General features: G+C 42.9%; 1 long non-coding RNA gene across 1 annotated transcript; it reads right to left on the reverse strand.

The window, feature by feature from the left end:
- Window positions 1-6,129: 6,129 nt before the first annotated feature.
- On the reverse strand, window positions 6,130-16,241 carry LOC131480922 (uncharacterized). Its single transcript, XR_009245887.1, has 4 exons — window positions 15,937-16,241; window positions 14,720-14,872; window positions 9,019-9,238; window positions 6,130-6,221 (listed from the first exon to the last, which is right to left on the reverse strand). It is a non-coding gene; the product is annotated as an uncharacterized LOC131480922 (long non-coding RNA).
- Between the last annotated feature and the right edge of the window lie 500 nt (window positions 16,242-16,741).

Genomic DNA, 16,741 nt, shown 5'->3' on the forward strand with positions numbered 1-16,741 from the left:
ACTTTGAGGTGTTCAGAGATCAGGTTACTAGCAAGCACAGTGCTTCATGCCCCCAGCACTGTGGGTTCAGGAGGGAGCCTCCCCGGAAGCAGGTCAATGAACCAAAAATCAAAAACTCTGGCCGGGCGGCCAGCAGGCGGAGCCTGGCGCCAAATGGCGCGCTGGCCGCCCTGGAGCAGCTCCCCACGTGTACGTGGTAGCTACTGTGTGTTCCCAGGCTTGAGGCGCGGCCATTCCAAGGCCCCCCGGCAGGCAGTGGGGTAGCTGCCTGCCGGAGGTTCAAGTCCTTGGGCCCCAGTCCCACCCTTCCTGGCTCCTCCCCCCAGCTCAAGCCACATGGCGAGCAGTAGGGGAGGCCCAGACTCGCTACGCAGACCCCCGGGACTCACCCAGAAAAGGGGTAGCCATCGAGGTTCCAGCAAATCTGGGAGCAGCTCCCCACGTGTACGTGGTAGCTACTGTGTGTAAGGGTCATTTTTTTAACGACTTAAGCAACACATTGGTCATTCTGTAGCATGTTGCTTAACTTCACGTTAATATGAATGGTCTGTTTTTCTCCCTACTGTGGACTGTGTTTTCTGGCTCTGTATTTAAGGGGATGTATGATAGAAGTGCAGTGGAGACTGACATGACCAGATGTGGAGACGGAGCGCAGTATGTCTCTCTGCATCCAGACCAAAGACGGACTCCCAGTAAAATTGTTGAATATATCCTGACAGTCGGATGCTGGACTCTGCCATGTCCATGCCTACACAGTCAGGAAGCACTTCAATAGCAGAATGATTGACTTCATGACTGTTCATGAAGGACCACCTGTTGAAATACTAGAGGGGAAATCAGTTGCAGGGAGGAAACTTGTGGAGGAAGACAGGAAACCCCAGAGCCTATGGAACTGTATCATAAAATAATAATAATAATTAAAAGCAACAAAAAAGAAACTTAATTACAATAACTAAAATGCTAACATTTAAGTGTCATTTTCTTAATTAGGGGTTAATTTCACTTTTTCTCCCATTTGCCATACACTTAATAAATTAGGTATTTTATTATTACTATTGCTATTGGAGAAATAATACCTCCAGTCATTTCTAAGCAAAGGCTGATGGAACAAAACTAGAACAATGGAGAAGTTTCTTTGGTATTTCAGCAAGCCACTGCGACTCCCATTTGCTGCTCAGAGGAGGCTGCGGGTAGCTCCCTATGATCTGAAAATGTATATGTTGAAGAATTCTTCTGAGGCCCAGGAGCTCAAGGTCTCACATTAATGCCCAGCACATGTATTAGCTCTATTCATTAGGATTCATTTCCTCCAAGACAGCACATCTGATTAGAAATACTTGGAGATTGTTTTATAGCTGGCATTTTCCATGTTTTCTATCAGTCAGTAAGGAAGAGATGCCACAGCTAGGCAAAGCATTTGCTTATAGTTCATTGATAGCTGCTCGTAAGTAGAAGAGTAATGAGAACCAAGAATAAGTCATTTTTTCCACCACTTAACTAGCACTAAATGCTGTATTGAATTCTATCTTCTCCTTTGCTGATACTGAAAATGAAATTCACAGGTTAACAGAGAGGCAGTTCTAAGCATTATTTTTGCAGGCATATCTCAGCAGACTCCCAATGTAGATGGGTTTTTTAAAATGTGCTGGTAAGAATCAGAATGAGTGTGGGCCAGTTGAGCAAGGTCACTGTTCTTGCCAGGACAGGAGGTAGATAAAGTCAACCTGAGCCAAGGACCCACTGGTGTGTGCAAGAACTGCTACTGGGAGGAGACTCAGTGGAGGAGCTTGGTAAACTCCTTCCCTGGGATGAAGTCCCTGCAGGTGAATGCAAAAAGCAAGGCAAGCAGCAGCCCAGACCACGTCAGAATACAGTACCCACCAGCATACATGTGGGTCAGGTCTGGGGGCAGACCAGTCTGGGCCAATTCATAACATCCACTGGCAGATCTGAGAACTAGGTCAGGGGGCAGGAGGAGCCAGATTGGGCCACAACACCAGTCAGTTCACATTAGGACTGGGACAGCAATCAGACTGGGCTGAGATGGGCTGGGACAGCATGCACCAGCATGAGCTGCAACAGGGGGCAGACTAGACCAAGTCAGGCTGCGCAACAAGATTGTGGATGCTGAGATGTGATGAATCATGCTAGCCTGGGCCCAGGGCACACCAGGTTCATGAGTCTCGGGGTGAGGGGATCTGACAGGGCTTAGGTAACTTGGCTCAGGTCCTAGGGCCCACCTGTGTAGTAGGGGCTGGGTTTGTGAGCCTCAGGGATGGGGGATATGACCTTGGGACCCCTGGCCCATGTCCTAGAAGGATCCGGCAGGGCTTGGATTGTTTCGTCCAGGTCCTTGGGTTCACCTGTAAGAACATGTCCTACTTAGTGAAAAAAGCAGAGTGGTGGACACAGGCCCTGTTGTAAAAGGTGAATATGGCAGCTCATTTGGTGTCACAGTAGAAGAACAGAATAAACTGAACAACTACCCCAGTCAAACGACGACAGAAAAAAAAATCTCAGTGACTGGAGACTTGAGGCTTACTATGTCAGCCAACAGACATTGGGAGGGGGACATCATCCTTCGATCAGTGAAATCAACAGCATTTTAGAACTATCCAAACCACTTGGGTAGAATCCTCGGAATATGAACACATTGAGACTCTGGGCTGATATGAGGCGGTGGTTCCTCATCCCTAGGTACTGGGACATGTGGAAAATCATGAGTGGTTTCCCCTTTGTCTCTCCTCTTCCCCAGAAACAACAAGAAGAAATAGCAATGGAATCTGACAGGAAAGAGCTGGCGTGGATTGGCTCATGCCTCGCTGGGTGGGACACAAAGATTAGTCACTCCTCACCATGGTGTTGAGGATTTTCCTGCACACACCCCCAAAAAAATGTTCTGCACCTTAATTGTCGACAAATGTCTTGTTAGAGTTACAAGCCAGTCTAGATTCCTAAAATCTGCCAAGATCAGCAAAATTATACTTCAACACAACAAATGGCTAAATACTAAAATGAAATAGACACGAGACAGCTGAATGGTACCTTATAGCCATTTTAAGGTATATAGCAGTCGGTCCTGTATATAAACTAAAATTGAAATGTCAATGAGCTAATCATAGGTTGTGGTTAAGAACTTGCTTTTTTTTTTTTTTTTAACATACTGGTTACTCAAAACCATGTCAATTCCATAATGTTGCAAATTGCTGTTGATGTTATATTGGGACTCTTAATTGACTGGGATGATATTCTACCAGCTCTAACTTCGGACCAGAAATGGTCTCCCCAAGAAACTGTTCAACCCATCTGAACAATAAGTAGCTGGACTCTATGCTTGGTATATGTTTGCAAGGAAAGAATCTTGATTGAATTTGAACTGTAATACTGCATCAAGGTGGAGGAATCCACCAGGGGGGAGGGGCGTGGGGAGGGGTGGGGGGGATTCCCAGAGCCTATGAAACTGTCACATAATGCAAAATAATTAATAATAAAGAAGAAGAAATAGCAAAATTGGCAACAGTAAGTTTACCCAGTTTTTCCTAGACATCTATCCTTCCCACCCTTATCAACCATGTAATCATTATAAAAAACAAAATCAATTTAAAAAGTGTGCTGGTATGGGAGACCCCCAAGAGATAAGAAGTTTCCTGCAGGTTGCTTCACTGCCTCATACTTCCACCAAATGGTCTCAGGCATTAGGAACCTGACTAAAGTTCTTTCGGCACTTTGGGAAATTAGCCACTAATTGGACTTGGCACTTCAGTCACTTCCTAACTGAGGCTCCTGAGAGAGGAGCTCAGTAAGAAGCAAGTCATTTCCTGTGGGGATCATCCAGCAGAAAACATGGCATTCTGATTTCCTGCCCCTTCTCCATTGCCTTCACTCAATCCAGTTCACATCATCCCAGCCATTGGTCCTCAGCCTGTTGCTGTTTCTGTTATACTACAATAGCATTTTGGAGCACTGTACAATTTAAAACACAACTTCACAGCGATTGTCTCATAATCTTAACACCATTTTACATATGAGTATGTGGAAACTCAAGATGGTGAAGAGGCTGGTTTGGATTCACAAAGCACACAGGAGTGCAGGTATACACTCAACCATTGCCAGAACCTCGGGCTAGCCCAGGACACAGCCTGGCCTACCAAACTATTTCCCAACAAGAAGGTCCCTCCTGGAGAATGTTTAGCTAACTCCAAATTTTGATCAGCTTCAGAAACACGGGTCAGACACGTGGCTATGCCACCGCTACTCAAGCATACCAGTCTATGGAGCTCTTCTTAGGCAAAATACAGCCTTTGTTCAGCTCAGAGTTTTGATGGTCACTCACAGTGAAGGGTGAAAGTCAGGGGACATAGCCTGGTTGAGCTAAATGGAGAAATGGGGCTAGGAATGGTAATCAGTACCCGAAGGATAAGAAAATGAACCACCAAGAGGAGCTCAGAGAAAGCCCCACATCTCTACTACAGAGGATCCATGAATACTGTGGGAACAGCTTGGTGACTTAAAGCACAGGAGTACTTAGTACTGACTTTGAAATTCTTTGCTTTTCTGTGATACATTGTTGTACTCAGAGCCAGCCTGGCATGACCAGCACAGGAAGCACCAAGAGTTGGGAATATAGAACCCTTGCTTCCGCCTAGTTCTGCCTGGTTGTCTGCCACAGGGCACCAGAGCTTAGATAAAAGTCTGAGATACATACCTGCCCATGGAGGTGAAATTCTAAGGCACTGAAAAACTCACAGCAATATCAAGCACCAAGTGATAAATTTTGTGATAGGGTTACATGGATCTTTGGCACATCCATATTCACTTTGGTGAAGCAAATCAAGAAGTAAAATAATTAAGCAAAAGTTGGGAAGTGGAAGCAAGGGGAAGAAAGAGAAGAAGAGAGGAGAAGAGACACTGCAATCATTGGAAAAACACATACACAGGGTGATCCTGGGGACCTGGAGAACCTCAGGCTACCCAAGTGACCAGTAAATGGTTGTAGTTACACATGTGCTTTTGCATCTCTTATTTGCTCACAACTGAATGGATACCTTTTTCCTATTAGTAAGTTTCCCAGATGCCTTATTACATGTTCATATTCAACAAGGTTACTTGTGTCTCTCAGTCTACACATCTTTGAAGCTATAAAGGGAGATGAAGGAAAGGACTGTAACAGTAACAAGATGACCTTGACAGTGGCCCTGTGCTTCTCCAACCTCTTCCAGTCTCTACCTACCTGCGATCAGAGACACTGTGGGAAACCCTACAGGGCAAACTGGCACTGAGATCCCAAACATCTACTTATTTGTAAAAATGCCAAGGCAAAAACTTAGCATGGTAACCGTGTTAGCATCTAGACAAAATAGCTTGTGGCCAGTGGAAGCAGCTCTGGACTGGGGGGTCTTATCAGGCCTTACTGACACTGTGGCCACACAACAGCAGTTCATTCAGCTCTGCTAACTATTAACTTTATGACTTTAAGAAGTCGCTCTGTTTCCCCTCAGTTCTGTTTCCTCATCATTCAAAGAACCATAGAAGCCTCAGAGGATGCAGTTAGGAACAAACACCAAGTTTTGTAAACATGGAAACCTTTGTAAGAAAAATAACGCTGTGCGGTGATCAGAGATTATTTCCACTGGCTGTAATTTTCTGACAATAATCAATGTGATTGAGAAAAACAAGTAGCAGATAGTGCCGGGTGGCCAAGTAGGATTCAGTCCCAGCTCATTATCAGTGCCTGACTCTGTTACAGAGAATAGAAAATGTTAAATATTCACATTCCTAAACACTCTGCTTGACAAAGTTCTAGCCAATAGGTGAGAAGTGTTTTGTGGTATTTCTGATTAAGGGAAAAAAATCAAAATATAGATGGTATTCTCTTTTTCCTGCATAGGTGATCATGAAACTTGAAATACATATGTCACCTAAAAGTCACGAGGTAAAGACTAGAATGGTTAAATTCTCTCTGAACTCAACCGCCAAACCCACACTTCAGTTTTATATCTCCAGACTTCTTGTCGTATTAAAAAAAAAAAAAAAAAACTTTCTTTGTAAGCAAAGGTTAAGACCTCTGTTACGTTACCTGTGACAAAAAGGATTCTGGCTGGTATAACACATATCCTGTCTACTTTCTGTCTTTGGTCTTCCACATGGAAATTTTTCTGGTGATTTGTTCAAGATCAAATTGAGCTCAAAAAAGCAGGAAGGAAGATTCTTGCTCCAAAGACCTATAAGCAATAAATAAATAATCAAGAAAACTGGATAAATTTTCCCCACAAAATGTTAGAATATCACTACGATACTAGACTGTTCTACTGGCCCCATCTTTGTACACCACCCTTGCCATGAAACATAGGTTTTAACGGAATCTTCACTCCCTAACCCATGAGGCTGTAATGATCAAAGACATAATGACTGTTAAATCTCAGTGCAGGCTATTAAATGCCTTGTGAAGGTTGGGGTTACCCAGGAGCCCAACCTTGGTGCATCTATTTATATCTCTATGTTGCTGACTCTAGTTTCTGTTTTTAGCCTGTGTCTCCAAAGGACTCTTGGTCTTTATTTCCAGCTCTCTCCTGAAGATCTTCACTCAGCTGTTCTAAAAGCACTTCAAGCTCAGCAAGTCCAAAACATCATTAATTGCCATTCTCCACAAAGCATTCCTCTGCTGGTGCTCCTGGTTTCCAGTAATAGACTAACAGACATCACCAGCCACCTGTTTTCCATAGGTAGAAAACTGAGTCATCTTCAACTTGTAACTTTCAACTCAGAAATAGCTCTTTATTGTCCTTGATCACAGCCCATCATTTTGTGTATCTGAACAACAGGTTAAATAGTTTTCTGACAGCTCTCTCTGTCAGCCATATTTTCAATGCCTACATAGGGCTCCTCCTGCAAGATAAACTGGATGACCTCATGATCTCAAGTAGAAGCTGCAGGCTTTAAACCAGATGCTACTCCCCCTGGCCCTTCTCCCTCGTAGTCTTAACCCTCTTCACTCCCAGGACCCTTATATCCAATGAGCACTTGATGATTTTTCCTTATTTCCATTCCATGTCTTTTTTTTTTCCTTTTAGTTCCCTGTCATCATCCAATTCCATTTTTAATGTTTTGTATCTGGAATATTACAAAAACCTCCTAACAGGGACATTGAATTTTTCTTTACTTTAGTCCACACTATACCATTCCACAAAATTAAATTATTTGCAAGACCCATTTGACAGAGGCCCCCATTAGCTATGAATACAGTTCCCACCTCTCACTCTAGTTTTATAGCCCTCAAAATCACACTATTTATTTGTGTTCCAACCTCATTTTGGATTGTTCCCTCTATGAATCCTTCACCCTAGATATCCAGTTACTCTACACTCCTAGAACACAGAAAAGCCATTTCCATCCCATGTCTCCCTCATGCTGCTTCTTCAACTGGCATGTTGTCTCTACCTATCTGTCCAGCTCTTGTCTTAGCCCTCCTGCCACCTATTTCCAAAGAAACTTTCAATTATTATATCTCAAGCTGAAAATAATCTCCTTATCCTTTAAGATCTCATGATTTTTCAATTAATGAGCCATCATCACTTGCCTCACTTTGTAACCATTTAGCCTCAAAAGCCTTTGTCTTTTTCCTTTGCATGGAACACAGTACTGCCCATATTAGGACTACCCATTTTTTTTTACAAACTGTTAAACAAACACTTATTGGATTAAATACACTTTTCAATTAAAGATATTTTCACATCTGTTACCACAACAAAACAGCCACCTGAGGAAAGCACAAGGAATATAACTGTCTCTGGGGTCACCAAGGGAAAGGGCCTTTCCTTAAATCCTCTGAAGAGCTGTGCCGAATGAACAAAATTCACTTCCCCCAGTCTTACACTGACGTGGGCAAGTGGGGCTTTCTCCATCGCTTCTGCTATCATGGTTTTAATTCTGTCTTGTGCCATTTCTGGTCCCAAAGCACCTTGCACCACCCTCCCTGCTTCCTGTTTGCCTTCCAAACCACACCTCTGTTAGCTCCAGATCACAGTCTCCTGCGAGATTCTCCCCCACTCTCTGTGACATCTGTCTCAGGAACTCAGTGGGAGCCAGGAGCTCCTGTGCAGGAGACATGCTGCCCCCCTCTGATGAAAGGCATGTCACTGCTCCCCAGGACACAGCACCCCTCTGTTGTGCAGCAGACAATAGGTTTTGCAGCTGCTACCCATGAGCTGCAGCAAACCATGATCCCAGCCCACCATTTTCGCACTTGAATATACTCTCTGTTAAGTATACTGTTTCCCTCATTTTCGTTAATAATCCTTCTTTTAACACCTGATCAGCCTCACTGTCTGCTCTGGGTTAAAGCCTATTATTCCATTAGAGTTTGACATTTAGAATGCAATGAGGCATTAATACACAGGTAGTGTTAATAGGGAAAATGGCTTGAGTCAGGGTTTTATTTTTTTAAACCCATGCAGTTTGGAAAATAGGAGGGGTCAATACAAACCAGAAGGCCACTTCGGTACCAGCTACACGGGGTTGGGGCCAGGGACCGGAGCATACTATGACCTTGGCCAATCTGTGCAGCACACAGCTGTGACCCTTTGCTACTCCCTGGGGGATTTCTCAGGTGGGCATATCTCCCAGATCGTGTGTCTAGAAAGAAGCTGGAGCAACCTAAAGGAAATGAAGTAATAGACAAGTCAGTGAGCCTAAAGAAATGTCATTGTGTTTGCCTTTCCTGCCTCTGACTCTGCAGGGTTCAGGAAAGCTTTTTTTTCCCCTTCAAATATATTTTATTAAATAAAATAGGTTATCTTTTGAACACTGCTGGTTTGTTTTTTTCTAAATAAAAGCTGCTGGGACAGTCGACAGTATTTCAGTTATTTACTTGACATTTCCCATCGTGAACATTTTGTGCCAAGCGTCCTCAGGCTGGGAGTCCCTGTGATTCATCCAGAGGCAGCCAGTGCCTAAGTTAGCACAAGGCAATAGGCTGCATTTCCATTCCTCAATCCAAATTATTTTCGTTTCAAAGCCAACCTCCTTTAGATCTCTGGTTAAGATTCATGTCACCTTCTGACTGGGTCACTGGCTGTTTCAGGGCAGCTAGCCTTTACAGGAGTCTTGGAGGACATCTGATGGCCTTTAGTATTGTCCATAAGCTGGAGCTTCGTCCAATGACTTGAAGCTAACCATCAGCAGACATGGAGAATGGCATCACCTCAATGCACCCAGTCTATGCTCTTTTTCCTTCCTGAACCTATAAATAAAAAAAAAAAGCAATTTGTATTTTGCATATTTATTCCCTCATCATGCATTCAACAAACACTGGCTGAGCACATGAAAACAGGCCCTGGATAAATTCATTCCCTGTGGAATTCCTAGAACTTGATTCCAGTACTCCCATTCTGACTACACCTCTTCCATCCTTTTCTCTGGAAGATGTGCCAGAATCACAAAGTCTGCAAGGTCCCAGGGGGCAGTGGCAGAAAAAAACGTAGCTCTCAACACCATCTGTATTCATCCACACCCTCAGTAAGTTATAGTGGTACCCTGCTTCCATGCTGTGTCTCCTGGGGCTGGGAGTCCTGCTGTCTAGAATTGCACCTCCAGGTTGTCAGCGTGGTAATCCCTCCTGAGCTTCTGGGACCTCCTGGCACTGCTGGGAAGCCAGATGTGTATTCATGAGAAAGGGGAGACACGTCATTTTCTGGAAACTCCCCTGCTGACTCTTGTCCTTTTCAAGCAAGTCAGGTATAGTCTTAGTTTTCAGCTCAGCTCTTTCACCAGAAGAAGGAAACATTGACTCCCCAGCGCTCCTGCTTTCCACATGATCAACAATTTCTGAATCCCCGATTCCAAGGCTCAGGAAGGGAAGAAGGAAGCATCTGAAAATTCCACGGAGCTGAAGCTACTGAAACATGGAAGGGGTGATGCCCATCTCCTTAAGCACCAAGTCTAGCCTCGGCCTGTAGAACACCTCAGATCTGAGGCCAGCATGGGGAGTGGCCTGCTGTCACAGGTGCTACTCCCCTATCAGAGATCCAGAGAGCTGCAGGGACGTGCACTAATATAGGGCTGGGTGTGGGGAGGACCCTTAACTCCACAGTTCCTTGAGGAGGGAAATACAACCTCCAACAATAGTCTTCCAACCCTATGCCCTGCCACCAATACAATTGCATTCCTATTCTATCAGATCAGAGTATACTGCTGGTACCCTGTACTGCTGTACTTTACAGCTCTGTCCTTGTCTTATCTCCTTGCACCTCTCCAAGGTGGCATCTCTCAGGGGCAAAAGCATCTGTTGTCCTTTTTCATTCTCAGCCCCTTCCAATTCATCTGCTTCTGTTTCTAGGGCAGCTCAGTGACATGCTGAGGGGAGAGGTCACAGAGTGTTCCTGAGCTCCCCTGCTCTGAGTCACCTGTGGCCCCCTGCAGCCAGGATTACATGGAGAAAGGCTGACACAACAGCAGGAGATGAAGGGAGCAAATGTGAGCAGGGCCCATGGAAGTTTTTCAGGCCAAGGAAAGCTATGGGAGCCTAAGGATGCTGACACCCTTGCTAAAGAATGTGGTTGTTTTTCTTAACAGGAGATCATGTGCACAGAGCTGGGGGGCGGGGGACAGACTGGAGCAGGTGAACAGGAGAGGGCTTGTATCTCAACCCTGAAGACTCCTAGATCCTCACCAAGGACTATCAGTACGAGCACCAAGGACAACATCCCAACTGCCAAGGAGACCATGGGAATTGGAGTGCCTTCAGAGGCCGAGAACTCTGAGGTCACCCACCCCCATCTGGATCTACCACATGGGATAGAAGAAGTCCAAATTCTGCCTTGCAGGATCCAAGGGCATCGGAACGACAACCAGGAGCACTGAGCGGTCCGCAGAAACAGAAGAACAGTAAACTTCCTTCGGGACTAGGGAGAGGAGCTTTCTCCGGTCCTTGCCTGGTTCCGACTTTGGGTCCCCACCCTCTCTCTCAATGACCAACAGGATTGCTCCAGAAACCTTTCAAAACAAACAAACAAACAAACAAAAAATCTAGAATAGATAGAGAACAACAAGGAAAGCTTAGAATCAGACAGGAAACGGTCAGCGGGGATGCACTAATACCTCACTGGGTGGGACAAAAAGATTAGTTACTCCTCACTAGGGTATTGAAGATTTCTCTGCACACTCCTTCTAAAACTGTTCTGCACCTAAACTGTTGACATATGTCTTGTTAGAGTTATAGAGTTAGACTACCCAAAAAACAGCCAAGTTCAGCAAAATCACGCTTCAACGCTATAAACAGCTAAATACTAAAATGAAAATAGACACGAGACAGCTGAATAGTAATCTATACCCATTTTAAGGTGTATAGAACCCAGGTGTATATAAACTAATAATTGAAATGTCAATGAAGAAGTCACAGGATGTGGTTCAAAATTTGCATTCTTTTTTCTTTTAACGTATTGGTTACTCAATACCATGTCAATTAATTCCATAACGTTATAAATTGTTACTGATGTTATGTCGGGGCTTATAATTGATCGGGATGATACTCTGCCAGCTCTACCTTCAGACCAGAGATGGTCTCCCCAAGAAACTGTTGAACTTATCTGGACAATAAGATACTGGAGTTTATGCTTGGTATATTCTTGCAATGAAAGAATCTCAACTGAATTTGAACTGTAATAGTGCAACAAGGTGGAGGAACCCACCATGGAGGGAGAGTATGGGGAGGGGTGGGGGGAATCCCAGTGCCTATAAAACTGTGTCACATAATGCAATGTAATCAATAATGAAAAAAAAAGAATATGGTTGTTGGTGGACCAACAGGTTGTCAGTTGCTTTATGAAAGAATGCATACTGACTTTGCCACATGCTTACTACTGCTTGGTGCCTTGCAGAGGAGGCAAGAATCATATTATACTGTTCAGAGAGCTTCCATTTTAATGGGTAGAGAGTATATACACACACATGCCTAAATGCAAAAAAAATAGTGAAAATTGATATAAGTTGAAAACTCATAAAATGCTGTGCTAAACACTGCTGTGCAAATGTAATATTTTATTTATTCATTCAGCAACTTTATATTGTAGGTATTCAGATTAGCCCCATTTGTAGATGAGTAGATGAGAAAACTGAGGCACAAAGATTTAACTGAAGTCCTATGCTACAATAGCTCAAATCAACAAGGATGGCTTACAAAAGTTCATGATGCTTTCATTTCTAACAGTAAGAAGGCAGAAATTATGTCACCATACAATAGTAAAAGAAAGTTGTACTAATTATGAGAGCCACACAAAAGAATATTGTACCCATTAAACTCTTATCTTGAAGAAAATAATATACACAGGAAAATGATACTCATAATTTCTTAAATTTATTTGATACAAGAATAAATACAAAGAGAATTCCCTCTGACTGATTTACTGCTCAAAAACCCAAAATGACCAGGACTAAATCAGGCAAAAACCAGGAGCTGAGAACTCTTCCCACGTCTGCCAGGTTAGAAAGCAAGGTCACTAATACCTGAGTCATCACCTCTGCCTCCCAGGGCCACAATGACTGGAAATGGAATCGCGAGTAGAACCTAGACTCTAACCCAAGCGCTCCAATAGGCATCCCAACAGGCATTTGGGTATTTGACCACTAAGCCAAACACCTCCTCTTCTCATCCTATGTCTTTTTTTAAAAAAATTCTTTTATTTTGACAATCTTTACTGAGAATACCTTGGCCTCCTAGCCAATGCTTGATAAATGGTGGCCATCAGTGCCACCACTGCTGTCGCTGTTATGCTCTCAGCATTGCTGACATGTTTACATTCTCATATTAAGTGATTAAAAAAAAAAAAACCTAGGTGGAGCAGGTGGCTCAGACATTGGAAGATTCATTGGAAACATCAGTGAGTAATCGGGTTCTGGAGCTGGCTATGTTTTTCTGCCATAGACTCTGTAGGAGGCTTTCCATTCCCCCAGCCTGTGGAGATCAGCAATGCAGAGCACTTCCAGACAGTGAGTGAATAAAATTACAACGCAAAACTCTGCTAAAATTAATAATGTCAGGCTAGCCATAAAGAAATTCATCTCCCAAATGACGTGCTCAGCAGAGCCACACTAACTTCTGAAACAGATGTCTAGACAACTTGACTTGAGGTGCATACCCCAAACCTAAACAGCCTGAAGTTTCCCAGCTGATGCCAAAAGTTCACAGGAGATCAAGCAGGAATAGAAGATTTGAAGATTATAAATAAACTTACTCATAGGGAAAGTGAAGCAAGGATAGCAAACTAAAAATTGATGGCCCTGAGAGAATGAGTCATCAGTGAGACCATGAAAGACATCTTGCAGTGATCACACACAGCAAGTTCAATGTCCTTAGACATTAACTGCCTGTCACATGAAACCTCCCATCAGCCAACTGCAAAAACCTAGAGATGCCCTTGTTAAGCTTGCCAGACAACTCCACTCAGCAAAGAGGCAATCCATCTCCCCTCCATCTTCGGAAGGCTCATGTGGCAATGATCACATCTGAAATTGGTGTCCCTGGTATCCTCATGTATCAGCCACTGGAAATGATCTGGCCCAGGTCAGGCTGGCTTGTCTGATCATTTTAAGACATTACATTCTCGTTTAGGTATTTTAGGGCTAACAACCCTAACAGATGGACAACGACAAGCCAAGTGCAACCTGAGATAGCCTACAGCTCCTGGGACAGCAGGAAAGTCAATTTTTTTGCTCTCATTTTGTTTTTGAAGGCTTGAAACCATCCTTGGCAATCCAGCCCAGCCATTTACAATGTTCTGTTTTCCTGTTAATTGCCTCTGCAGAAGAGCAAGCATGTTTTCAGACACTTGAAATTTATCTGCAGAGCCTTGAGATTTTTACTACAGAACGAGCCTCTGAATGATACTGAGATTCAAGGGTATGATGCAAAGCAAATTATTATGAGGAAAGCCAACAGAGGTGCCATTCATCCAACAAACATCTCCAAAGCCCTGGAAAAATACTAGGATAACTAGATGAGGCTGCATCAATCCTCTTGTCAAGGAATTCCAGGGTTTGGGAGGGGCAACAGGGCAGGCTATGATCCTATAGAAATGGATAGAAATATCAGGATCACACAGGAAGTATAGGTAAAGGGCTAACCTGTAATAAGAAAGGGACCACTTTCATTTGATGTAGTGGGTCAGTAGTGACTTGATCACTTGACAGTATTTTAGTTGAGCCTTAAAGAATGGATATGAGGAGAATGTGGAAGAGTGATATTACAGCATACCACCAAACGGGTGAGTGCCTTGCAGTGAGGGCCAGTACTGGCAGGAAACCAGGAAGGCTCAAATAAAAGTCAGGAGTGTGCCTACCACGGAATGCTCAGAAATCACAGATAGGTCAGTTAGTCCAACAACCACTCTTGAAGAGCCAAGACCGGAAACACGTCACCCAATATATGCACAAGTAGCAACGAGCACCAGAATCTATTATATCTTCTGAGACAGCAACTGGCAAAAACGGTTAAAGATATACTATAGCACATCTTTTTAGCAGACTATACTCACCCATCAAATGTGTTAATATACATTTATATTTACTCACATAGAAATAAGTTTTCATTATAAGAAGTTGGGAAAAAATAGGTTAAGGAATGTCTTATACAAAAGATTACCTACATATATTGCAATAGAAACCCTACTCTACAAATTTATGTGTGCAAGAAACATATATTGTTCATTCATACGAACATGGATCTTACTTGTGACCTGTCTCAGTCAATAGTGAGTTTCCTTCACATTCATTGCACCAGAATCTCAGATGGTATCCTCCCAACAAAATGTGGTCTCTTCTCCAGTCCATGTTACCTACTAGTCACCTCATTGTCCATTCCTCCATGTGCCTTGAAGTTCACCTGTGCCAAGCATAAAACAAGAAAATCCAAAATAGCTATTAATAAGATGGAAATGGCTCTCTCAAACAAAAGACGATAAAGATGGGAAACAAGGGCGGATAGGGCAGTTCCTCAGAAGGCCTTCTATTTCCTCTTCCTCTCCCCTACTACACTGGAACATGGCTTTTACCACTAAGGTCCCCTCCTATTCAAAAATGGTTTTAGAATCTTCACCATTACATCTTTATTTCAGGAGAGAAGGATGAAAAGCACAAAAAAGCAAAAAAATATTCCTTGAAGTGCTATATGAAATTATCATTTCTTTATCATTTAGTTGCAAAGGAGGTAGGGAAATGTCTTTACACCAGTGGTTTAGGTGTTCATCTAAAACTCAAGTTCTGTTACTAAGAACAAAGGAGAAACTGGATGTCAAAGTGAGCGAACAGCTCTCTCTTTCTTCAAAGTCTGAGTTGAGAAGAGGAGGATTACAACAGATTTTTGAGGGTCATCAACGATTGAGGGACAATCAAAAGACAAGCAACACCCAGAATTGCCTGCCAAGGACTGCTAACATTCCATGAATATGAGTTCTCTGTGTGTGTGTGTGTTTAACATGTTTGTATGTAATGAATACTCAAAATGCTCTGTGAAGCAGCATCTTAGTCCGTTTGTGTGGCTATAACAAAATACCATAGATTATATGGCTTAAACAGCAAGTATCTATTTCTTACAGTTCTGGAGCTGAGAAGTCCAAAACCAAAGTGCTATAAGATTTGGTGTCTGCTGAGAGCTCTCTCTAGCTTTGCAGATGGCCATCTTGTTTTATCTTCATTTGGCACTTCTTTGGTTTGTGCATGGAGAGAAATGTCTTGTATCTCAAACTCTTTTTATAAAGACATTTGTGCATGATGAGGACCCTACTATCAAGACCTAACCTAACTAAATTGATTCTCAAAGGCTTAATTTCCAAATATGTTCACATTGGGGATTAGGACTTTAACAAGAATTTTGGAGAAACACAAACATTACATCCATTGCAGGAAGATGTTATTATCATTTTACAGGGTGAGAACTAAGTTACTCACCCAGGGGCAGAGGTCATTTGGTTCCATGTCCATTGCAGCTTCTGCAAACACAACTGCCTCCATAGCAACAGTATATTTTAGAAAATTTCTCGTTATATTTAGAAACAACTCCTTTCTTCTACATTCCAATTTTGTCTGTCATCCTCTTGGCTATGATGAGTTGGAAACCTAATTAGCGAGCTAGTGACAACGAGGGTTTCCACAGAGCAGATCATTATTTTCTTCCCAGTGGGAAGAAATTCAGAGGGACTTGGAGGTCAGAGGTTCCCCAAATTCTCTAGATACTTGAAGACATTTTGACCATATTATCTGGAAAATAATCATAACGGCTAATATATATTGGGCACTTATACTGTAAGCATTTAACTTGTACCAACTCATATAATCTCAACTCAAAATGGATTTTTAAGGTAAATAGAATTGCTATTATTCCTGTTTTATATTGAGAAATTGTATTTTGAGGTACAGAAAAGTCAAGGTCAGTTTTTCAAAAACCAGTTAGTGAACACGGAATCTTGAACTTGATCCAAGCAGAATGATTCTACAGACTGCACATTGACCATTCCCTTACAATAAATTGTTCTAATAGTGAGAGAGTGGTTTACTTAAAAGGGTATCATGTCTGAATCTATCGCACCTCCACGAAATAACCCTGAAGGATCAATTTCTGGCCGTTCTTATCAGAACAAAAGTGAAGAATGAAAATCTGCTCACCTTCCCAACATAATCCTTAGGAGGCCTCCCCAGGCCCTCTGATGTCTAAGCTCCCAATAATGTTTTAAAATGTAGGTGGCGGGTCAGCATG

Source organism: Ochotona princeps, chromosome 8 (genome assembly GCF_030435755.1).
Source record: "Ochotona princeps isolate mOchPri1 chromosome 8, mOchPri1.hap1, whole genome shotgun sequence".
In the NCBI taxonomy this organism is placed as follows: domain Eukaryota; kingdom Metazoa; phylum Chordata; class Mammalia; order Lagomorpha; family Ochotonidae; genus Ochotona; species Ochotona princeps.